At 39.2% G+C, this 24,749-nt stretch overlaps 1 long non-coding RNA gene across 2 annotated transcripts in view; it reads left to right on the top strand.

Annotated features, from left to right (window-relative positions):
* Positions 1 to 24,749, top strand: part of LOC309808704 — a 91,275-nt gene that overhangs the window by 54,249 nt on the left and 12,277 nt on the right. The window contains exons 2-3 of one of the 2 annotated variants that reach the window (XR_014294781.1): positions 10,640 to 10,766; positions 15,303 to 15,387. This is a non-coding gene — a long non-coding RNA (uncharacterized lncRNA). Of the gene's footprint in view, positions 1 to 10,639; positions 10,767 to 15,302; positions 15,388 to 24,749 lie in introns of those variants that run through there. The other variant, XR_014294780.1, reaches the window with a different exon arrangement.

Below are 24,749 nucleotides of genomic sequence, written 5' to 3'. Positions count from 1 at the left end.
GGACATGGAAACAATATATGAAGATAACAATTTTGAAAAGTTCAGACATGAATTGGCTAAAGAAGATATGCAGGGATTAGGGGAGGAGGGAGGCTTTCATGTTACACGTATAGTTTTTAACATTTTAAGGTGGAGTTACTAGTCTAGAATGAGGTTGAACTTTGGCAAGAATACTTCCTAAGGAGTAGATGGGCTGTAGAAGATGCAGGGCTGTGAAGTACTTGAGAAGATGAGGGAGAATGAAATGCTCTCTGTAGTGCACACGGCCTTGTAACTTTCACTCCTGTAGTAAAAGGGAATACAAAGGTCAACGCAAATGCTAATGAATTAATGGATTTGGCAGTGGACTATTTACTGACATCTGTGTTCTTAATGAGCTATGAAGCACCTCACCAGCTCAGAGTGAAGGAAGTAGAGAGGATGGAGGTTAAGTAAAGCTTCTAAGAAAATAGTCCTTAAGGAGAATTAGAAAGAGCTTACTGTAAGTCAGAGCAATATTTCCAGTCTTGAAAATCCATTTGAAGCTGGTGATTATTAATTTATTGGAATACCAATTTGCCCTGCCACATGATTTTTCTCCAGCTACCTGGATATAAGTTACACAGAGGCAGAAGAGAGTGAGAGATAACAATGGAGGGAAAATACAATTAGTATTTTTTTTTGACCTTTTTCCACTTCCCCGCTCCAACTCTGGGGAGCCTTCATGGACATGGCTGCCCTCCCATCCTCCAGCAACACTCTGTTATCAAAGAATTCAAAGAAATGGAACATAGGTTTCCAACTTATTAATTTAGCAAAATCAAAAATTATATATAATGTCTTCCATTGGCAAAGATTTTTGCAATATAATTTGGTTCCATCTTTTGACAAGTAATTTGGCAATGTCTAGCAAGATAAAAATGTTAATAGCTTTTACACATTAATTCTAATTCTGGAAGCTTATGCCAATAAATAATTTATAATCCAGAAAATTATTATATAAAGATGCTCATTGTCATGTCATTTGTAATAACAAAAAATTGGAAACACCTTTAATTGTTAACAATAGGAAAACAGTTTAGGAAATATCCACTTAGTAGAAAGTTACACAGTTACTGTATTATAATTACAAGATGATGGAGCAAAATAGAATAATGCTTAATAAAGAAAGAATGAAGAAAGTTGACCTACAATTGTGTCTTCCTTATGTCAGTAATTATGTAAACATATAAATATTTATTAAAACTTAAAACCAAAATAAAGTTTTAAAAGCTCTGTACCAGTAATGGGGATTTTATGTTTGTTTCAAAATATTTTTTAACATAACTCTTATAATTTTGTTTTTTCTACTCCTTTTCTTAAGAATTTCTGATTATTACCTCATTTTTCATTCCATAGTTTCAAATAAAGTCAGCAATTTTATCATCAGAGAAGATTAGACTTATTTGACAGTTCATAATTCCAAGTTATTTGGTATAAAAAGACCATATACACTTGTAGGTGCTTTCAAAATAATATTTCGAGAATTTTTTTTTTTTTTTTGCTTAGTCTTTCCTAGTATGGAGATTCAGCAAACTACCTAAAATTGCTAGCCATTCTTTTTTCATTTTTCTCATTTTATTCATTTATCTTGCCCTTCACAGAAATGATAACAAATGAGTCTTCAGTTGCATCTGCCAATTTCTTAAATCCTCTATTATCCACATTATGAAATCATACTTATATGAATGCTTCCAGTATTTTCAGAGCTCTTTAGTTATTATACTTGAGCATTCTGTATGAAGTATCTTATGTAAGTGTAAAATTTAGACTCAACTTCTGGAAGCTTTTGATTTCTTAGTTCAAAAGTGAGAGATCCTTAGTTCAGCCATATGATTAACAATTACTTGTATAGTAAGAAGCTCCTAAATTATTGTTTTATGGATACCTGGCAGTTTTCTTGCCATTTCTCAGAGGTTCTCTATTAAACACATTCTCTCTCTTTCTCTCTCTCTCTCTCTCTCTCTCTCACACACACACACACACATTGTGATTAAAAGCACAGACTTTGGCATTATGAAGTCTAAGGTTCAATTTCCAGTTCTGTAGTTTCTGGGCCACTTCACTTTAGGCAAGTAACCTAATGTCTCTGAACCTTGTTATTTTCATCTGTAAAATGGAGATTACAATTATATCATCAGAACATCCGTAATGATTTTAGAGTTTCAGAGTCAGGTACAAGCAGGCACTCAGTAAATGGCTAGTGCTTTTATTACTTTATTATTATTTAGGTCTTGGTTTTCCTTGAGTCTGTGAGTCCCCATAATGAAATGTAATTTCCAGTAGATTGAGTAATACCTATTTTCACCAAAAATTTTAACTGAGTTCATTACTTCCTGTGCAACCCAGATTAGTTTTCTGCCTTTTTTTCTGTGCCGTCTGTAGGTGTTCAATAGATTTATTTAATAAATGTATGAATGCATGAACGCATAGATGAATTTTTAAATGCTTCTTTTTGAGAAGGTAGAACAAATGTGACACAGTAGAACAGATAAGAAAATAGTCCATGGAAAAAATGGCAAAGTCACATATGTGCCCAGGGCCAGCCTAAGGAGAATTGCTTTTTTTTTTTTTTTTAAGGAAAAATGTGTTGAATAGCTTATTTTAATTATTTTTAAAAGTTAAGTACAGGGACTTCCCTGGCGGTCCAGTGGTTAAGACTTCACCTTCCAATGCAGGGGGTGTGGGTTCAATCCCTAGTCGGGGAGCTATGGTCCCACATGCCTCACAGCCAAGAAACCAAAACATAAAACAGAAGCAGTATTGTAACAAATTCAATAAAGACTTTAAAAAGTGGTCCACATCCAAAAAAAAAAAAGTTAAGTACAAAAATTTGCTGATGATTTACATATTTAGCACCACTAAAATAATGTGAGATTAGCTGTACTAAAACAGAATGTTGAGCTACATTCACATTAAGTGACATTATATAGTCTAAATTTATGGAAAACTTCTGAAATGGCTGATAAAAAGTAAGATGGTGAGTGACCTTTGAGCAGAAAAAGACAGAAAGAGAAATGGCCTTTTCTACATTCTATTGTGCCTCTAAGTAAAATGCTTGGTAATCTAGCTACAAAGCAATATGTCATTTGGCTTTAGGCACCTACTGTGATTTACCTTGTGAGGATCAGATTTTGCCATGGAGAGGATTTGTAAAAGTATCACACATTCCAGTACCATTGGCAACCACAGCTACCAAAAACTCCAATTTAAATTGATGAACCTAATGTCAGATGATAGCATCATTTCCTTGTGGGTGTCTTGGGAAAAGATGGGTAGGAAATGTATAAAAGTGAATACTTCATTGACTGAAATAACAATTCATCATTTTGAAAACATAAAATACATTAAAGTTGTTATAGCATCATGCATTAATATTTCACTGTACTTTAGACATCGCCTACAATCAATGTTTTCTGCCCTTTGAAACAGAATCTTGCTTGTGGTATGCATTAATCATATAAAAGATTAAACACTGAAAAGAAATTCAGCCTTTAAAGACAATTTGCTTTGATTTATTCAGTGGGTTCTTCCAAAAAGTTAATACAAGAATTATTGCTTGTTGAACTGGAGTTACAAATTCTTTCAGAGTTACTTAGTATTTTCTGTAATATCAGTATCAAGGAAGGTAAAGCAAATTGACATATTCATTAGGAAATACAGGCACATAATCATAAAACAAGAAAACACAGCGTTTTTATAGACTTTATTTTTTAGAAGTGTTTTAATTTCACAGAAAAATTGAGAAGATAGTGTAAAGTGTTTCCATATACACTACACCCATTTCCCTCTATGATGATCCACTTATATTAGTGTGTTACATTGTTACAATCAGTTAACAAAGACTGATACATTATCATTTACTATAGTCCATACATTAGTCCAGTTCCTTAGTTTTTACCTAATGTCCTTTTTCTATTCCAGGATTTCATCCAAAACATCACATTACATTTAGTTGCCATGTTTCCTTAGGCTCCTCTTGGGTTTGATAGCTTCTCAGATTTTCCTTGGATGACCTTGACAATTTTGAGTAGTTAGGGTTTTGTAGGATGCCCACTACTAGAATTTGTTTGATGCATTTTTCATGATAATATTGGGATTATGTGTTTTGGGGAGGAAGACCACAGAGTAGAAGGGTTATTTTGTCAGATCACATCAAGTGTACAAAGTATGAATATGCATTATGAATGCTGAGGTCGACTTTGATCACCAGGCTGAGGTAGTGTTTTTCAGGTTTCTCCATCGTAAGATTACTGTCTTCCCTTTTTCATACTGTACTTTTTTGGAAGGAAGTCAATATGCTCAGCCCACAACTAAGGAATAGGGAGTTATGCTTAAGATGGAGTACTACATAAGCTATTTGGAATTCCTTTGCACTGGAGATTTATCTATTCTCCTGCATTTATGTATCCAATTATATATTTATATCAGAAGAACTCATGGATTTTTATTTTATACTTTGGGTTATAATCTAATTCTACTTTAGTTACTTTATTCCTCAAATTGCTCTAGTCCTGACCCTTGTGAACTCTTTTCAGTTGGCTCTTGTGCCACTCTGAGGTATCCCCATCCTGTATTTTTTTTTTTTTGGAACTTCCTTACTTTCTGACACTATAAGATGGTCTTGTATATAAATCTTGTATATTTACTGCCCTAGTCCTAGAATCAGCTATTTCTTCAAAGATAACTAGGTCTTTTTAGTGGAGAACGGTATTAGACAGCAGGATCTGGGTGTGGGGTGTGCTAATTGCTGCTCGGATGTCATTGCTTCTAGATCTTCTCAGCTGACAGAGCAAAGAGATAATATGTGTGTACATTACCCATGTATACTCACATATCTATAAGTATCTCTCTACATAGCCATGTGTATTAAGGTAATATGAAGCAATATTAAGCTAAACATGAATGTATATTGATGTTTCCAACTTTAATCTGTTACCACATAGATCATCTTAGCCTCATCTCTTGCTTATCTTTAAATTTCAACTCCAGCAAAACACTTGGCTTTTAGAAGTATGAAAATCAAATTGTAGCAACTTTGGGAAGCCACATCATCTAGTAGAATAATTCTTAAAGGGCAAAGTGTATATCATCAAATTTTAATTTACAGTCAGCAGTACTTTTTAACATCAAAAGGCCTCCAGACCTCTGCTTCCAAGAAGATGAAGTAGCCCATTTCTCCCAGGTTCTCCCACTTAAAACTAAAACCCTGAACATAACAACAAACAAACATAGGAAGACGCTGAAAGGTGGAAATGAGAAGGCAGACTTAACTAGGGACTTTGGGACTTGAGGAATAACATGGTGATGAGTCCCCTGTGTTTCCTGTTGCTTCCCATACATCCTGGAGAGGGTATTACAGGCACCCCCAATCAATAACCACCAACGGAACAACAGACAAAAAGGCTTCAGAAAAAAACACAAAACCCTGTTCCCCCTAGCCAAAGTATGAGGAAAGGGGTTGCTAAAGACAGAAGACCATTTGGGCAATAATATACACACTACTCGAGCCAAGTGCCAGTGGAATATGCACACTACTCGAGCCAAGTGCCAGTGGAATATTGCACCCATCCCCTATGTCCTGTCGTTTCAGTTGGGCCAAGGTAGGATTTGATCTTCCACACCACCCCACTCCTGCCCTCCAGAAGAGCCAGCGCTCTGATTCCCCACCAGGGTTGTTTCAGTGTGGTCCAGTGGTGAGCTGAGCCTCCACCCCTTTCCATTAGCAAACAGACTTTAAAAGGTGGTGCCTGGGCTTCCCTGGTGGCGCAGTGGTTGAGAATCTGCCTGCCAATGCAGAGGACACAGGTTCGAGCCCTGGTCTGGGAAGATCCCACATGCCGCGGAGCAGCTGGGCCCGTGAGCCACAGCTACTGAGCCTGCGCTCCGCAACAAGAGAGGCCGCAACAGTGAGAGGCCCGCGCACCATGATGAAGAGTGGCACCCACTCGCCGCAACTAGAGAAAGCCCTTGCACAGAAATGAAGATCCAACACAGCCAAATAAATAAATAAATTTACTTATTAAAAAAAAAAAAAAAAGTGGTGCCTGACAGGCTTGTTAACACTGGGCTGCCCTCACACAGTCGTGGGGTCCAATGGTGGGACTTAGCGTCCATCTCTCCCGGACATCAATAAGAATAGGATGTTACAGGTTGGCGGGAGTAGGCGCCCCACTAACCCCCAACACATGGTGTCAGTGAGACCCAATGGGGTGCTGAATCCCCAGAACCACCCTGAGGCAACAAGACAGAATGAGACGGCACGAGCAGGGCGAGTCGTCAGTTCTCTTCCTCTCACCCTGGCGTCAGTGGGGCCAGCAGGGAGCTGACCCTCTACCCACACCCGGCATCAACAAGAAGGAATGGAGTGGGAGGAAGGAGAGCAAACACTTCACTTCTCCCCTCCCCTGTGTCAAGAAATCTACTGGGGAGATGAACTTCCACTCCTACTAAAAGGCAACACAGTGATATTAATGTTCCCACTTTTGGGGGGAAGGTGTCAGAAGGGCCAATAGGATAGCTGAACTTCTACTTGACCTGTCTGCAGTGAGACAATGTAAGTGCCCACTTTTGCTGGGGTATTGTCAGTAGGGCCCAATGGAAATCTGTACGTAACCCGCCAGTCCTCATACTACGCCTCAAATAGGATGACTTCCTTCTAAAAAGCAATAATAAAATTAAATGTGTTACAGAGTCATATAATAACTCACAATGTTTAGAATACAATGGCAAAATACTCATGACACCAAGAACCAGGAAATCACAGAATAAATGAGAAAAGACAATAAACATACACCAACACTGAGATAAAACATCTATTGAAATGATCAGACAAGGATTTTAAATAAGCTGTCACATAAATGCTTCAATTAGCAATTATGTGTTCCTTGACAGAAATGGGAAAAATAGAAAATGTAAACAAAGAACTAGAAGCTATAACAATAAAAACAAATGAGAACAGTAGAACTGAAAAATACAACAATCAAACAACATTGCTCAAGAATAGAGTGGAGGGCTTCCCTGGTGGCGCTGTGGTTGAGAGTCTGCCTGCGGATGCAGGGGACACGGGTTCGTGCCCCGGTCCGGGAGGATCCCACATGCCGCGGAGCGGCTGGGCTTGTGAGCCATGGCCGCTGAGCCTGCGTGTCCGGAGCCTGTGCTCCGCAATGGGAGAGGCCACAACAGTGAGAGGCCCGCGTACCGCAAAAAAAAAAAAAAAAAAAAGAATAGAGTGGAGATTACAAAGCATAGAATCATGAACTTAGAAGAGATCAATACAATGTACCAAATGTACAGAGAAAAATAGACTGAGGGTTAAAGATGGGAGAAAGAACAGGATTTCAAGAACCTGTGAACAGTAACAAAAGCACTAACATTCATATCATCAAAGTTCCAGAATGAAAAAAGAGAGCAAGTAGGACTGACAAAGTATTCAAAGAAATCATGGCTAAAAAGTTCCCAATTTTTTAGAAGACATAAACACAAATTCAAGAATCTGAACAAACCCAAAGAGGAAAAACGCAAAGATATCCTTACCAAGACGTGTCATAACTAAACTTCTGAAAAGTAGAGACAAAAAAAATCTCGAAAGTGGACAGGAAGAAACGATGCATTGCTTACTGAGAAACACCAATTCCAATGACAGCATATTTCTTGTCTAAAACTCTGGAGTCAGAAGCATTGACGTAACATTTTTCAAGTGCTAAAAGAAAAGAACTCTCAGCCACAAATTCACACTTTTTATATCCACTTTCTTGTTTGACTTACGTTAATGGAGTACTAACTCATCTTTCTATATCCGGGACTGCCATCACCCTTCTCCAAAAATCTAGTCACAGTATTTCCAGAGTGATCGTTCTGAAAATGAAACAAATGTTTCTTATAAAAATACCTGATTGTGTTATGAAACTTTTCTCTCTTCTAAGTTACCAGTTAAAATCCTTCAATGGATTCCCATCTTTCTTGGAGTAAAATCTCACATCCCAACTCTCTTTGTCCTTTTGGGCTGCTGTAAGATTATACTGCAGGTTGGGTGGCTCATAAACAGCAGGAATTTTTTTCTCACAGTTCTGGAGGCTGCAAGTTCAAGAATAGGGTGCCAGTATGGTCAGATGAGGGCCCTCTTCTGAGTCACAGACTTCTCATTGTAACCTCACATGGCAGAAGAGCTTAGGGAGCTCTGTGGGGTCTCTTTTATAAGAGCACTAATACCTTTATCATTTCCCAAAGGCCCCACCTACTACTACGATCACCTCCGGAAATTAAGATTTCAACGTATAAATTTGGAGGGGAACACAAAGACTAGACCATAGCACTTAGTATACATACATGGACCATTCATGGTCTGGCTTCTACCACCCTCTCCATTGTCTTCTTTTCTTACACTCCAGTGAGCATTTCTTTTTTTTTTTTTTTTTTTTTTTTTTGTGGTACGCGGGCCTCTCACTGCTGTGGCCTCTCCCGTTGTGGAGCACAGGCTCCGGACGTGCAGGCTCAGTGGCCATGGCTCACGGGCCCAGCCGCTACGCAGCATGTGGGATCTTCCTGGACCGGGGCACGAACCTGTGTCCCCTGCATCGGCAGGCGGACTCTCAACCACCGCGCCACCAGGGAGGCCCCAGTGACATTTCTTATACTGATTATGAATGGAACTCCTTTCTGGACTGATCCTTAACCATTCATTTTCTGGCAAACATGAATTTATCTTCTCTTTTCCTCAAAAATTCACCCTTCCTTCATGTTACATATCCATTTCAATTGCCTTCTACAGGAAGCCCTACTGATATCCCCCATATACTACTGTCCACAGCATGAATTAAGGTCTTACCGTGTCTTCCTATATCACTCTGTAATAATTTTTACGGTAACTATGGATTTTCTTATTTGAGTGTCACAATACATTGACTTCTAGGTGGCACGATAATGATTTTAGTAACAGTAACACTGGTGCCTAGTTTAACCCATGGCATACTTTAGGTGTTCAATAAATGTTTGTTGAATGAGTGAATGAATGAATGAATGGATGGTCAGTTTGAAATCTTAATCATGTTACTTTTCAAAAATCTGTTAAAAAGATACCCACAGTTTTCCAGAAGATTAGGGACTTAGGATCTTCAACTTGATTTAATAGAGGAAATTTTTACTCATACATCATGCTTAAATACCTCAAAGTAAAACCACTAACGCAGGAATTTAAGGTTACCCATTTGGACTTGCAAGCCAATAATTAATATCTCCTGCCCCGACTGTATTAGATGGTTTCAATGCTCCACTCATATCTCCCCAGCACTCATCATTCCAGTATATGCTGATAGACTCATGTTACCACCTGCAATTATACACCTTAGGGCAGGCCAGAAATGTACAGGAGTTAATGTATCTGGGTGTAGCTTTCAACCAAGGACAGAGGGGACTGGAAGATAAGTACTTCAAGTTTCTCACCAATTCTTGGGATAACTCTGAGACATGTTCTATAGAGTTTCACAGAACTCCCCTGAAGTACTGGCAGCAGTTCCCTGCAGGAGTAATTTATTCAGTAATGCACCTCTGTTGGCTTCCTTCCATGCCTCCATTCTCAATTCCCACTCCACTTCTGAGTCTTCTGGAAGCACCTCCCAGATGAACAGTTTGCATTCAAATTATTGCCTCAGGTTCTGCTTCTAGGGGAATTCAATTTATAGCCTCCTAACAATCCAGTGCTCCTTACAGAGCCATCACTGGTACAAGTACCAAGGCATGGCACATTATGTATCACTCCTCCTAAATCCTAATATTTTTAAACCGATAGGAAAGAGCATGACCTTGAGGAGAAAAATCATTTATATGAGAATAGCCAATGGATAAAGGGAAGGAGAGACAGTGCCATTTGTTTTCCATTAATGATAGTGTGAAATTTATGGGCAGATGGTCTAACAGGTGTGACTATAATTTGAGGAGCCTGCTCCCTTGGTTACAGAAGACTGCTATTGTTATTATTATGGAAGCACAACCTCATGACTTTATTGCTTCACTTGATGTAGCCTTTTCCTTTACCCTTAAATCTTTCTACATCACTGAATTGCAGCCAATAGATTTATTTTCTCCCTATGGCTCCATCACAAAAAAAAGACACACATGTGTGCACACACACACACACACACACACACAGAGTTTTGTGTATGCCAGTGCTAGAAAAGACAAGCTCATGGTGCATGTATGCAATGGATATTGTACATTACAGGTCTCTGTGAAATAGTCTTCTGCAGGTTCCTATGTTTATTTTATGAATAATTAACTTTAATAAAGTTAATTTCCTGAAGATCTTGATGAAGACTGAAGAAAGGAAGTAAATTTTAAAGAAAAAGACTTAGAAACTTGCCCTTTTTGCCCTTTCTTTGTGTCTTAATGAACAAAGGATAACTGGGACTTCTTTGAAGTCTCTGCTTGAGTTGAAGACACAAAATGCAACCTGTACTCTTATCATAATATGTTCAGTTTATGAGTACACAAACGTATAAACTGTGAATTTCCCTAAAGTTATTATACCATTTAGAAGATGTTTGCTGGGACGTTTACTTAAAACCAAACAATTGAGGTCTGTATGTCCAAATAATTTCCTTCTCTCTTTCTGTCTCCATTTCAGTTTCCTGAGTTTCTGGGAAGGCCTGGTTTCCCCAAAGGAACGATTTCTGGTAGAAGTCTGAAGGTCTGACCCAAGAAAAATAATCCAGTATAGCCAATGAATTGAGGACAAGAAGTTTTCCAATCAGGTAGGAACATTTAATCTCATACATTACAATCACCTTAAGTAAGGTGTGCTGATAGCTGGATATGATTTAACTTCTTGGAAAATGATGCATATATAACCTACCCCACAAGGAAGCTGTTCTCAATTCCCTTAGTGGTTGTGGTGTTTATCAGAGAGTGCCTTGGGGGAAGATGAATACAATAACAGTATGATGCTTTTTTTTTCATTTTTAGCTCATTGTTGCCAAGTACCCTTGGTGACCTTGGTGCCTGTGGTTTAATCCCAGGAGGTTAGACATGTGGAACAGCACATTAACCCTTTTTAGTATTTTCTCCCAAGACAAATCATTTTTATAGGTTGTCTCCATGGTCTTCTAGTTGCTTATCAAACTTAAGCATCAAGTCTTCTAAGTGAGCAATAGCCCCTGTGAGTGTGAGGAAATCAGCTTGGTTCTTATTGGGGCACATCTTGGTCTTGGCACAAAGTGAGTTCACATAGGGAGTTAGAAGGAGGAGAATGGGGCATGCGAAAGGGGAGTTCTGTGTTCTCATTTACCTATGCATGTTGAAACTCCACTAACAGTTTTATTTTCATTAGCAATTTGTGATAAAAACTTAGGGTAGGGCTTCCCTGGTGGCGCAGTGGTTGAGAGTCTGCCTGCCGATGCAGGGGACACGGGTTCGTGCCCCCGTCTGGGACGATCCCACATACCATGGAGCGGCTGGGCCCATGAGCCATGGCCGCTGAGCCTGCGCATCCAGAGCCTGTGCTCCGCAACGGGAGAGGCCACAACAGTGAGAGGCCCGCGTACCGCAAAAAAAACAAAACTTACGGTAAAGGGAATAATGAAGCTGTCCCACTATATGGCACAACAAAAGATAGTAGTGACATCAAAATCAGGGCCTATCCATCTCATTTGCAGTTATATACTCAGTGTTTAGCATAGCATTTGATCCCTCATCAGTATTCAATAAGAAGATGCGTGTTGAATGACTTAAGGATGAATTAATGAATGAAAAAAGTTAATATGGTAGAAAATGTGTTTTATCCTTGTATTTTCGTGTGTTGACTTCTGTATTTCAAGACCCAGCACTGTAACTGACACATAGAATATAAGCAGTAAAATTTGTTGAAAGAATGAATGAGTCCCCACAATTCTAAGAATAATTTTAAGACCAACACAGACCCCATATCTGCCAAGGTCTATGACAGAAGTATCCAGAGAAGAAAGCCTGATCTCAGCTAGTGGTAGAGCTGACAGAATTTATCTAGTTTTAATAATTTACAGCTCATCCCATTACATTTAGGCATAGTACCTACATGAGCCATACAATTAAATGTTGACTGAAAAAAAATGCACAACCTAAAAGTTGAGAATTATGTTTTATTTGGAGGACATACTGAGGACAAGTCAGGAGACAGCCTCTCAGATAGCTCTGAGGGACTGTTCTGAAGAGGTAAGGGAGGGCCCAGGATATCTAGGGGTTTTTGCAAAAAAAAAAAAACCCGGTAGTTGGATCATCAACATCTAGCTCCCCCAAGGTAGACTGCAGTGTGTTACCCTTCCCTCGGCCTACCCTGGGGCACCCTGAAGGGCCTACGGGTCTGAGTGTGGCCCAGCAAGCCCAGGGGAGCCGGCGGGTCCTCAGAGTTCTTGTCCTGAAACTGGTGCTGACGCGACGGGGCCACGAGTCTCTAGACACTTACTGCCGTTAAACGAATGCAGAACTGCGACTAAGGCCTCAGGGAACCTGCTTCACGCCTACCCTTCTGGATGCCAAATCAAGACCTTACGTCGAGGCTAGGGCCCCCGTTGAGATTCCCCTTAGCTCTAGAGCAGGGCAGGAAGAGCTCCTACCCAGGACCTGGAAGTACCCTCTTTCTTTCGAGAAAACTCTTTTTTTTCTCAGAGCCATGCCTGCAGGGACTAGAAACACGGCAACAACAGTGTTTTTCAGGTTTTTTCCGGCTGCAAGAATGGAGCTTTCAAAATGGGAAAACCAGGCTTTTCGCTATAGACGCCATGTGTAGATTGACACGCAGCCTAAATACGTGTGTTTTCTAACAAGTAAAAGAGACACAAGCTACCCACTGTGCCCTAAACTGAATCAACTTTTTAAAGCAGGGTGTCCTGCAACTAGCGAACGGCCTCAATGAAGGGATGCCTTCGGTCGGCCGAGGGGCCTGTGTATCTTCCAATATCCGGCAGTGTTACACGAAGAACTGTTCTTTAGTTGAAGTTGCAGTGCAAGCTGAATTTCCCCTTGAGGTATGGTGACCTCAGGTATGAGGTCCGGGGAAGAATTGCCTTCCTCCCCTTTGAAGTCCCAAACCACTACACCCAACATGTTTGTCTTTAGTTGAAAGTGGTATTTAAGGTGAGGATTTCAGCCATTTGGGAGATTTACTGAGTTCTCCTGGGTCTCTTCCATGTATACATATTATTAAATTTTGTTTGATTTTCTCCTGCTAATCTTAATCTGTTTCATGTCAATTTAATTCCTAGACTAACCAGAAAAATCTAGAAGGGTACAGGAAACTTTCTTCCTGCCCAACAGGCATTATAGTGCAGGGCACATTGCCTGCCTTTGAAAGCATCTGAACTTCTACACATTGAGAACCCTCTCCTTTCCATGCCCCTTTACCATAGGCATAAAGATTTCTGTGCACATCGAGGCTGAGAAGAACTCCTGAGTCCATCATTGTTTCTCCAGGCAGTCATGAAGACTGTCAGAGAGGAAGAACTTTTCCTCTGCCCTTCTGTAGGCAAATGGAGCAGGGGGTCCCCAAAGAAAAAGAATCAAATATAACTTTTTGACATAAGAGAAGCCATTTTAAGCCTAAATCATTTGTGATCTCAGCCTGGTCATGATGCTTGCTCTTGAACAGGTCTCAGTAATTAATGATCTTGTGAAATAAAATTGTCCCTTACCATCTGGTTCTATAAGAATGAAGTCACTAGCCACTGTAGTCTCTGACCTTGACAAAAAAGTAATCACTTGATCGAAAAGAGAACTGGAAATTTTTCTTTGAGCCAAACTTGAGGATTATAACCTGGGAAGAGCATCTCAGAAAACTCTGAAAGCTGTTCTGCCCATTAGAAACCCAGGGAGGTGTATAAGTTTTTTTTGAGACCGAGGGCTGTACATCAAATGACATGTTATTGAACGTTTACATAATTCAGATCTAAGTGCCATCCTGCTGGTCATGTAACCCCTTACAAGGTCAAGAAGAAATGTTATCTCTTAAGGAGGGAGTTGTCTTGTTGATGTTAGGAGAATGTTGCTCTTTATGGTTGAGCAAGTGTCCCTGCCTATGGGGGAGGTTTGGTCAATGTATAATGCAGATGCACAATGCACAGTGTGGGGAGAGAGGAGACCAAAGGGCAGAGAAGAATTTATGTTTAAATTTCTCTTGTCTTGCCATAAAATATAAATTTTGTTTCACAACCTTCAACACACCCTGAATGAAATTCAGGACAGAGATCAGGAATGAGGCAGTCTATGCTCTGGGAAAACCCGGCAGAACAGGCCTTCAGATAGTTAGATATTTTCAGAAGATTTTATGAGCCCAGTTTCTTTTATCTTCTCATATCTAGAAAAGCACTAAAATCATTAATGGAGACATCTGCTCCTTGTGACTAGCAGCCACCATTTCGTGACTAGCAGCAAATTTCTGCCAAAATGTGTCCCTTATTCCATGTGTCCCCCTTCACCAAAATCACATACATGCTGACCTTCCCCCTAACTCTTTCGAGCAGTTCCTCAGAGCTATCTGAGAGGCTGTTTCCTTGGCTATAGTCCTCATTTTGCCCCAAATAAAACTTAACTCACAACTCTCAGTTTGTGCTTTTTTTTTTTTTCAGTTGACAGTTTAAAACTTTCCCAATTTGGCTGTTCAAGGAGCCACCATTTTGGGAAAATCCCTGGTGTTCTCCTTACTTGCTGCAAGTAATAAAGCCTTCCTTCTCCTGCCCTTTGGCTTGGTTGTGTCTTTTGGCTCAACAAAAGAAGTGTTTCAGGTAACACTTTTAGCTGGTCTAAGAATTAAATTGACGTGAGACTGATTAACAGGAGAAAATAAAACAAAAGTTTAATAATATGTATATCTAGGAGTCATTTTTGGCCTAAGCCATTTTGCAATGTAAGCCTGGCCAGGATGCTTGCCGTTGAAAGGGTCTCAGTAATTAATGATCTTAAGGGAACAAAATAATGCAGAATCAAAGGACTGTTTTCAGGTAAAAGAAGTAACAATAACAAAGATAATTGTAAAGACTCCCAGTTCTCTTTCAATGGTAAAGATTAGCCTGATCAGCTGGGAACATAAGGAATGATGATATTGACCTTTTCTGACCCTCATGACTTCAGTCCACTAAAGCTTGGACTCTGTGGACCACCCAAACCCCTTCATGAATATGCATATACCCTTAGCTTAAAAATTCCCCAATTTTGCTGTTCAGGAAGACACTGCTTTGGGAAAGACCCCCGGTGTTCTCTTTACTTGCTGCAAGTAACAAATCCTTTCTTCTCCCAATCTTTGTTTTTGTTGTGCCTTTCAGCTTGACACCCACCAAGAGGCAAACCCAGGTTTTTGGGTAACATTAGCTCTTTGGCTGGCAATGAAAATGACATAAGGCAGATTAACAAGAGACAATTAAATTATTATGTGCACATGGGGAATTCACATAAGTATGAAGAATTCCAAAGACAGCAAGACAAGGTGGCATATATATATTCTTGACTAAAGAGAAGTGAAACTGAGCAGGACCCTGTGGGGCTCCTGGGCACTAAAGTCTTTCTGTGTCCCCCATTTCTTGTTTGCAGGGACTAGGCTTCAGCCTCCACAACCTTCCCTGAATTCCAAAGGGTAGGGTCAAATAGTTGCTAATCAGGGAAGGGAGGGGCTGCAGAGACAAGGGAGGAACTGTCAAGAAACAATAGTGCAGCTTTGGGACAAGATCCTGGTTCTGCCTCAAGGGAAACATATACCAATAACTGAGCTCTTCTACAGAACTAAAACCCCCAACAAATGGAAGATGTTAACTACTTGATGGAGTAGAGAGAGAAGGTCACGGTTTGATAACCTTGAGAAGCATAGAAGCTCATCAGGAGACCACCTGAGGCCAGCTTAAAGGATTGCAGGCCCTGAACACACCATAATCCTTATCAGCAACCCTGACCTTGAACCATTGCTATAAAACTCCTCACCAAATCCCCCCAGGTTGGGACACACAGTTTTGAGGGCATTAGCCTGCTGTGTCCCCCTTTGCCTGGCAACACAATAAACCTATTCTTTTCTACTTCACCCAAACTCTGCCCCCGAATTCGATTCCATACCAGTGCACAGAGGCCAAATTTCGGCATCAGAAGGAGGTATGGGTCTGAAATTTCAAGGGGAAGTAAGGTAATTCACAGGAAGTTAAAAAGAGTTAATGTTTGGTAAACAAATGTTTGCTGATCCATCCAAAGACAATGAGCCACAGAGAGAATTTTTTTTTTGCGGTACGCGTGCCTCTCACTGTTGTGGCCTCTCCCGTTGCGGAGCACAGGCTCCGGACGCACAGGCCCAGCAGCCATGGCTCATGGGCCCAGCTGCTCCGCGGCACGTGGGATCTTCCCGGACCGGGGCACGAACCCGTGTCCCCGGCATCGGCAGGCGGGCTCTCAACCACTGCGCCACCAGGGAAGCCCCACAGAGAGGATTTTGATCAAATGGGCTTTTCAATGTTCCTCCTGTTCTACCACACCTAATATTATACTACATTTATCTCTAGTGATAGCTTCTTCCTGGGACAGGCCTCCTGTCTTAAATTATTTTAGGCAGTAAGGGGGAAGTTCAAAGGCTCTTCCTGAGTCTTTTGGGCCTGATTGTTTTCAGCTCAAAATAATCCACATGCCATAGTGGCACATCCTGTGGTGGCCTGCACTTAGACCCATTGGCTCCCACGTGCAAATGAGAACCATGCAATGACTCAGGGAGAGCCCTGAGCACATTATTCAGATAGACACCAACATGATGCAATTTTTCTTCGGTGTGTTCAGTGAGAGAAAGCAATCCAAGAGGCACTGCCCTTTTACTTTGGGGGAGGTTGAAAGTCCCTTCTTGGAAAGGAAAAAGAAGTACTTTTAGAGCATTTAGAAAACCTAAAACCTGTGAGTCAGTTTTTTTAAGTGCAGAGTTAATTTTACCCAAATGTGTTTTCTTAAAAATTGCAACCAGTCCAGATCAGTCTCTTCGAGGGGTGTACCAGTTGTGATATTTGCTGACTTTACACTGTTCTGAAGTTGAGGACACCTGCCCTCTACTCAGTTAGTGTTTATTTTTATTAACTTTCGAAACTGTTTTAAGTAGGAGATCTTTTACTGGAGCCTGAGGATTGATAACGTTAACCCCTGTGACACTGCTCTGTTACCTCACATCAACCAAAGAATTGTGCAGGAGCTGATCACATACCCTGTGATTCCCCTCTCTCACCTGGTATTTAAAAATGCTTTCATGAAACCCATCAGGAAAGGGGGTTCAGGTGTTTTGAGCACTAGCTGACCTGAACTCCCTGCCTGGCACCTGCAATAAACGCTGTACTTTCCTTCGCCATAACCTGGTGTCAGTAGATTTGCTTTACTGCACGTGGGAGAGCAGACCCACGTTTTTGTCATCAGCATATTTATATATATTATTATATATTGTAGGCAATGGAGATATTTTACTTCTTTCCTATTGTGCTGTTTTATTTTTTAACTGAGTTAACCATGAAAGTCAATTTTTGTTGATAGAGGAGAAAAGGTACAAATTCATGAGCTATAGTTAAAAATTTAAAGCTTTTAAAATGCTTGTTATTTATAATGAGATTTATATAATAGAGAATTAGGAAATAATTCTGTATTTAAGTGGTTCGATTGTGATTGTGGAACATGAAATTGGTAGTCCACAGGACATATACTAAATTTTCACCCTTAGTGATACTGTATTTGTACTGTCCATGTCAAGCTAAAATGTTGTTTTTCAACAATCTTTAGCAAACATATCTTAGTTTTATTATTCAGAGGGAATATAGGAGCTCAATTTGATATAGGGAACTTGAGCATTCCATCAACATGAATTTGAAGAATACACTAAGAATATCTTCTACATTACATTGGAGTAGTGAATTCCTGGTAATTATTTAGGGAATTCTTTTGAAAAATATAGTCACCAGGGGCCAATAATTGAATTCTATTGAAATATAGAGATAGATATTAATAAGAATGGAAAATCATATTTTCATTTTATATTGCCCATATCTTCATTTTATTTGTAGGTTTTGAAAGTTTGCAAGAGAAAGATATCAGAATTTATACTTCATTCAGCAGAATCCCTTGGACCAAATGATCACACACTCAGAATACATAAGTGGAGACATTACTGACTGTGGCCCAGGAGACAAGGACAAGACCTAGAAAAGACACAGTAAATAATGGAGGGAAAGAAAGATTGGAATAGACAGGCATTTCTCTTAATGAAAAATGTTAACAGTAGAATCCTTGAGGGAGAATCTTTGAAAACATTGGATTTCTATAACAATAAAAAATTGAGTCCCAAAGTACAATGAGAAATAACAATAATGAATAAATAGGATAAAGAAATTATATGTTAACTGGCATACATTCCAGGCGATGATCAGACTCCTGCAGAAACCAGGGCTTTCTGGCCTTTAATTCCCCTTGGGCAGAACCGCAGCGCCCCTGTCCCCAGCCCTCAGCCATCACCTCCAGGACTACAGAGGCAGAGTCCTGGCCCTCAAGTCAGGCTGCCTCACTGACTTGAATGCCCATGGAAAAGGGAACATTGATCCTGACCTGAGACACAGCCCTCAGATGTTTGTAAGCTGGAAAGTCTGCATCAGACTTCCTCCTTGCATCTCTCTAGGGTGAACTAGGGAAAACAAAACGTCCCAAAACCCTTTCCCACAGAAGAAGTCTGGGAAAAAACACATGACGATCTTGGCCTTGGTGCCAGGTGAGGCTGATATAACTAGAGCACACCTTCTCCTGGGTTTGGTACCAGAATCCAGGGCCCTGGTGGGAGGACCTGGGCTCTGCCCTGGGTTCCATGGACACAGACAAGCAAGTGTGATCTCAGCAACCTTCAAGGACCCAGATGTGAGAAAGAGGCAATGAAGACACGATGGCTGCTTCAGGGTGGCTTGGTGTCAGCCTAGAACAGCTGGACTTCATAAGGAATAACACACTGTGGAGGGAAATAATAAAGAATTTATAATAGGAACAGAAAATAGTTTTATTTGAGCCAAGCTGAGGGCTATAATCTGGGAGGCAGCCCCTCAAAAGGCTCTAAGGAGCTTCTCCACTGAAGCATGGTAGTCTTATACTTTATCAGAACAAAGAACATACATCCAACATGACAGGGGTCTATTCCTTGAAGATTTCAAAAGAGACAGATTGAGGACATGTGTAGTGAGACAGTAGGATCCTGGCACGTGGGAAAGGAGCCTCGTCTTCGAGAGGGTGTGAACATGGGCATCGTAAGAAGGGAGTCACTTATCCTTCTTTTTGAATCAGACATTTCTTTTCCTTAATGGTTAAAGCAGATGTGCTGTGTGCTTGACAAGCTCTTTCAGTTCACACAGAGTTTACACTGAACCATGTATAAGCCTAAAGGACTTCCCCATACCTCATTACGTGAAAAATTTCTCCCTCAACACTATAATTTGGGGCTTGACTGATCTTGGCGATAAACCAGACACATAATACCCTCAGCTCTCTAGGCCTCTCCACCTGCAGATCCTGCTGTATCCTCCCCCCAGGGCACAGCACCACAAGAGGGTGTCAGGTGAGGGGTTTGGGACTCAGAAAACTGACTCCCGAAAGTGTTTCTGTTTTCCAAGATAAATAACAATACAGTTTGGATTCTAAAAATCATCCAAATAAGTGAAAAAAAAAATGCTAGACCAACAGTGAATCACAGCGTTTTTCATAAGATAAATGAATGTTATATAATGAAAGAGTAAATAGAGCCCAGAGGCTTTACTATGTAAAATTAAAATGGAGTTCAGTAGTGTTTAAAACACATCCAAAGGTCACATTTATGAGCTGCAAGTCCAGCTGTATTCCACAAGAATTTAGGCAAATGCATGAAAGATGAGTTATGAGTAAAGCACTATCCCCAAACTGTGGGTGTGGGGAAACTCATCCTAGCACTTTGTGCAGAACTAATACATGGCAACCATATCTGGTTTCAAAACTGATATTTTCTGCAACTAAAAAGGCAGAAATAAGCTAAATAAGCTACCTATCCCCCCTTTGTCCTTCAGTTATTAATTAAGACTCCTATTTCTTCCTCTCTTATCTATTTTTTAAATTCCAATTTCAAATGCCAAAATATTCAGCTATTATATATGATATTGTTCTCTTAATTTAGTCTCTACACAGCCTGAAATTTCTTTTTAATTTCCCTATTATATAATTAGTTTTATATTCATCAATTATGTGATATTTCCAGCAGGTACTGAGCTTTTATGCTCCAAATGTATGCCCTTCCATACTTTAATGCACATAAATATACTTTATACTTTTACATCAATTTAAAAGGTAATCTATTGAGCGCAAATTCTGTCTTCAGCATTTTGTTGGGGTCAGCAGTGGGGAGAGAAAATGTAGAAGAAGGAAAAGACATGGCTTATTGTTCTCAAAAGAAGTTACAGAGAAACCTCTGACTTCCTTATCAAAAGGAGGCCCATTTCTTTTTCAATGTCTTCTTTTTTTTTAAAATTTATTTATTTATTTATTTATTTATTTATGGCTGCATTGGGTTTTCGTTGCTGCGCGTGGGCTTTCTCTAGTTGCGGCAAGCAGGGGATTCTGTTCGTTGCGGTGTGAGGGCTTCTCATTGTGGTGGCTCCTCTTGTTGCGCAGCACGGGCTCTAGGCTCATGGGCTTCAGTAGTTGCAACATGCGGGCTCAGTAGTTGTGGCTCGCGGACTTAGTTGCTCCACGACATGTGGGATCTTCCTGGACCAGGGCTTGAACCCGTGTCCCCTGCACTGGCAGGCGGATTCTTAACCACTGTGCCACCAGGGAGACCCTCAATGTCTTTTCTATTGACTTCAAATCTATCGGGCTTTAAAATTATTTGTGTGTGTGTGTGCTCATATTCTGACTGTCTCTCACAGCAGATTGTGAGTTCTGTGAAAGTGAGGCAGGAGATAGATGGGCCCCAGGGTAAGCAGCAGGAGTTCATTCCCTCTGGACAGAAACTCCAAAATATCAATAACAGGGCAATCGAGAAAGGAGGCTGTGCCCTGCCCAGATAAGAGATAAAAGACTAGATGTTCCTCATTCTCGTAGTCAAGGAGACCTTCCCAGCGACACATGTGCAGAAGGGTTCCTTGGAGGTCAAAAAGGGAGAGGGCACCACCCCATAGTAAGTGATGTCAACTACCCATAGGCCTCTTCACTAGCATCCATCTTGGCTAAGAGATGCACATGAACACGGGAGGACCCTGAGGTATACCAAATATGGACTCAGAACCAGGCAAAGCAAGATGATTGGTCAAAGGAAACCTGGAAGAAATTCCCCATAAAAGTGATTCAAACTACCCTGCGAGCGCAGCTCTCTCTCTGAGCCCGCCCATGTGTCTATCCACATGTATTCTTTGTCCTCCTAATAAACACTTTACTTGTTTCACTACTTTCCATCTCTGTGGAAATTCATTTCTACACAGCAGACAGGCCAGGACCTTGTCACTGGCCACTAGTCCCTGGTGGTCTAGTGGCTAGGATTTAGTGCTTTCACTGCCCCGGCCTGACTTCAATCTCTGGCCAGGAACCAAAATCCTGCTTCAAGCAGCTGCAGGCTGAGGCCACCTGAGATGAAAACAGGGGCAATGTTTATCTTGTTTAAGGTCATGTCTTGTTAAAAAACAAAATTCAACTGAGTAAATTTGAAAATCTGATTGGCCTTATTTGATGCTTTATGAATTGGGCAGCATCTCATCTAGTAAATAGAAGAGCACTTTGAGAAGTTACACAGAGTGGAAGGTTTTTATAGAAAGGAGGGTGGGCAAGAAAGTCATTAGCAAAAGAAAAAAAGGTTATTTGGGACCAGTACTATCTTCTCTTTGTAGGGAAGGGAAGCCTTGAGTTTTATCTTGCAGATTGCCTCTTCTTCTTGGGTTGGGGGAGATGGAGAGGGCCCCTGTGATAGATTACCACATTGGTGCTGACCAGAAGATTCCAGATTTCAGAATTAAGATAACATTTCTGGTGAAGGTTGAAATTGCAAGTAGGTTAGGTATTAAATATATGCGTGGTATCGTGGGCTTCAGCACAAATGAAACCATTTTGTGTCAGTGGTTTTCCTCCTTAATAGTCCCTAATGCAGAACTGGCAGAAACACAACAAAGATTTGTGAAAAAGTAAATGAGTGCCTAACTCAGTTGGTCAACTGGTGTAAAGAATGTGGCATAAGAATAAAAAGATCTAGAGAGCAGATGAAAGCAGCTTTTGTTTATATTTTTAAAAGGAATGTCTTCTGTGTTTTCAAATTACTGCAAATCTAATCAGCAATGTTGATGTGACTATTAAAAATGATGCTTTTTGAAAGGTTAGAGAAAGGAAAAACAAGAAAAAAATAAGGATGTTTGGCATTCTGGATGTTGGCTAAATGGCAATTTAATCACTAAGAACATGTTTTATTCTATTGTCATGATGTATATGTAATATATGTAAACATATATTTATATGTCATACATAATATATATTTCCTTTTAATCACCCCTACTGGGGTACAATTTACATACAACTGATAGCACTCATGTTAAGTGTATGGCACAGTTAGATAAATTTTGACAAATATATACAGTTGTGTAATCACTACCACAATCATGATACAGAAAATTTCCATTACCCAGAAAGTTTCCTTAGGCTCCTTTGTGGTCAATCCTCACCTTCCTACAAAAGTGATATGATGATTTGCTTTCAGTGACTATAGTTTTCCCATTCTCAAATTTACATAAATAGAATCTAACAGTGTGTATTTGGTTCCTGTTTTCTTTCACTCAGCATGTTTTGAGATTCATCCATGTTATGTATATTAATATTTCATTCCCCTTTATTGCTGATGTGAATTACTCATTCACTTGATGATGAACATTTGAGCTGTTTACAGTTTGCAGCCTTAACCTTTATGAAACCATCGGGATTTCCATTAGAATTCTTTAATTTCTTACCCAATTCAATGGTATGATTTGAAAGTTATCAGAAACCTGCACTTGTCAGAAAGTCTTTAGTATGAATCTTCCTGAAGATGAAGCATTTTTGCAAAAGCATCTATGAATGATAAAAAAGACTTAAAAAGACACAGTTAAAGAGCTGGTTAAAATGCAATTGACAAAAAAAAATTTGTTTACTTCTGTAACATACAAATTTGACATATTCAAATTTTAGAAATTTTATTTAATTTCATATAACATAAGAATATCTATATTAATGATATTTAGTATAATCTAAATGTATAACCTAAGAAGGTTGGAGATACATTTATCTCTAATCAATTGACAGTGCCTCCCATAACATACCAAATAATCCTAATTAGTTTAATATCTCTCTTTGAGATGACTTAGGGGTCCTCTGAAACATCCCAAAGCTATCTAGAGGTCAAAATATCTTTAATTAGGATTCTATCCTTGAGAAGTTTATCCAAAATGTTAAAAAGTTTCAAGACACTTGGTCAAATAGGATTACAGATCACTGTGAAACAATGCTTATCCATTTAACCAAAGTTACAATGAAATATTTTAAAAGCAAGTACAGAAAGTTATAACAGATTATTTAAAAGGTAAAGAAAATTTACCATCTGTAATCAAAAGCAAATCAATATTCCAAGAAAACTTTTTTCTCTTAACAGAGAGAGAAAAAAATTTAAAGTTTTTGTACCACTTTACTTTTAAGCTTAAAATTCATTTACTCAATTAAATTCATTCTAATCTTAGTGAGTCCTGACAACACATAGAATTTCTTTCTAAAGATTACTTTTTCCCCAGAAATCTACAACTTTCTATATTCATATTAACTTGCCCTTTATTTTATTTCCTATTTAGAAATAACCAGCTTTAAGACAAAATTACTTCCTTTTTCTTTTACAAAATAAATTCCTATTCTTCATACCTTCTTTTAATGAAAACACACATCCTATTACCCTGTATACTAAAATGTTCTCATTATTTCTAGTGGCTTTAATTACATATTTAATTAGAATTCTCAAGTCTTAAAAACCTAAATTCCTAGTGAAAATTAAGAAGTAAGCAATTATGAGCTGTTCTTTACATTAGCATTCTGTAGATTGGCAAATTTATAAATAAATGCTATTTATAATTTCTAAAAATATGTGCTTTCTTATGGAAAATGACTCAGTGTGACACCAAACATATTTATTAATAGTCTTAAATATCTTTACTTTCTCTGTAAAAGGAAGCCAATGTTTAGTAATTAATATTTCAGTATATTATTTTATTTGGAAAAGACCTCAATATTCAATGAATTCTCATCATTTAGCTTAATTTAGTTAAACTCTAAAATTTCAAGTTACTAAAACGTCCAGAAAAGCTATTTTTAAGTAGACATTCCTAAAACATAATTATTCCCAGAGTTCACCTAAAAACTCTTGTCTCATTTACCTCTATTTTATTCACTTGTTCTCAAAAATTATGTTTAGATTACCCAAGAAAACTTTATGAGACATTAGACCAAGTCAGCCATTATCCCAAATTTAATATTGAATATTTTTCAGATCACATGAATCTGAAATTCTTTCAAGTTAGTTTCTTTTATATTTCTGAGAATTTCTGTAAGTGCTTAATTTCCTTTAAGTCAATTAAATAGAGCTCATTTACAAACTAACTTTGATAATACCATCCAAAGGAAAAGAGATATATTTATAATGTACACATGGACATACATACATTCCAGACAAACAGAGATCTCACAGTTTTCCTGCCTGAGTTTAAAAAGGA

This window comes from Mesoplodon mirus (assembly GCF_964341445.2).
Source record: "Mesoplodon mirus genome assembly, chromosome: 7".
NCBI lineage: Eukaryota > Metazoa > Chordata > Mammalia > Artiodactyla > Ziphiidae > Mesoplodon > Mesoplodon mirus.
The sequence above is the reverse complement of the archived record's forward strand: the minus strand, read 5'-3'. Positions and strand labels throughout refer to the sequence as shown.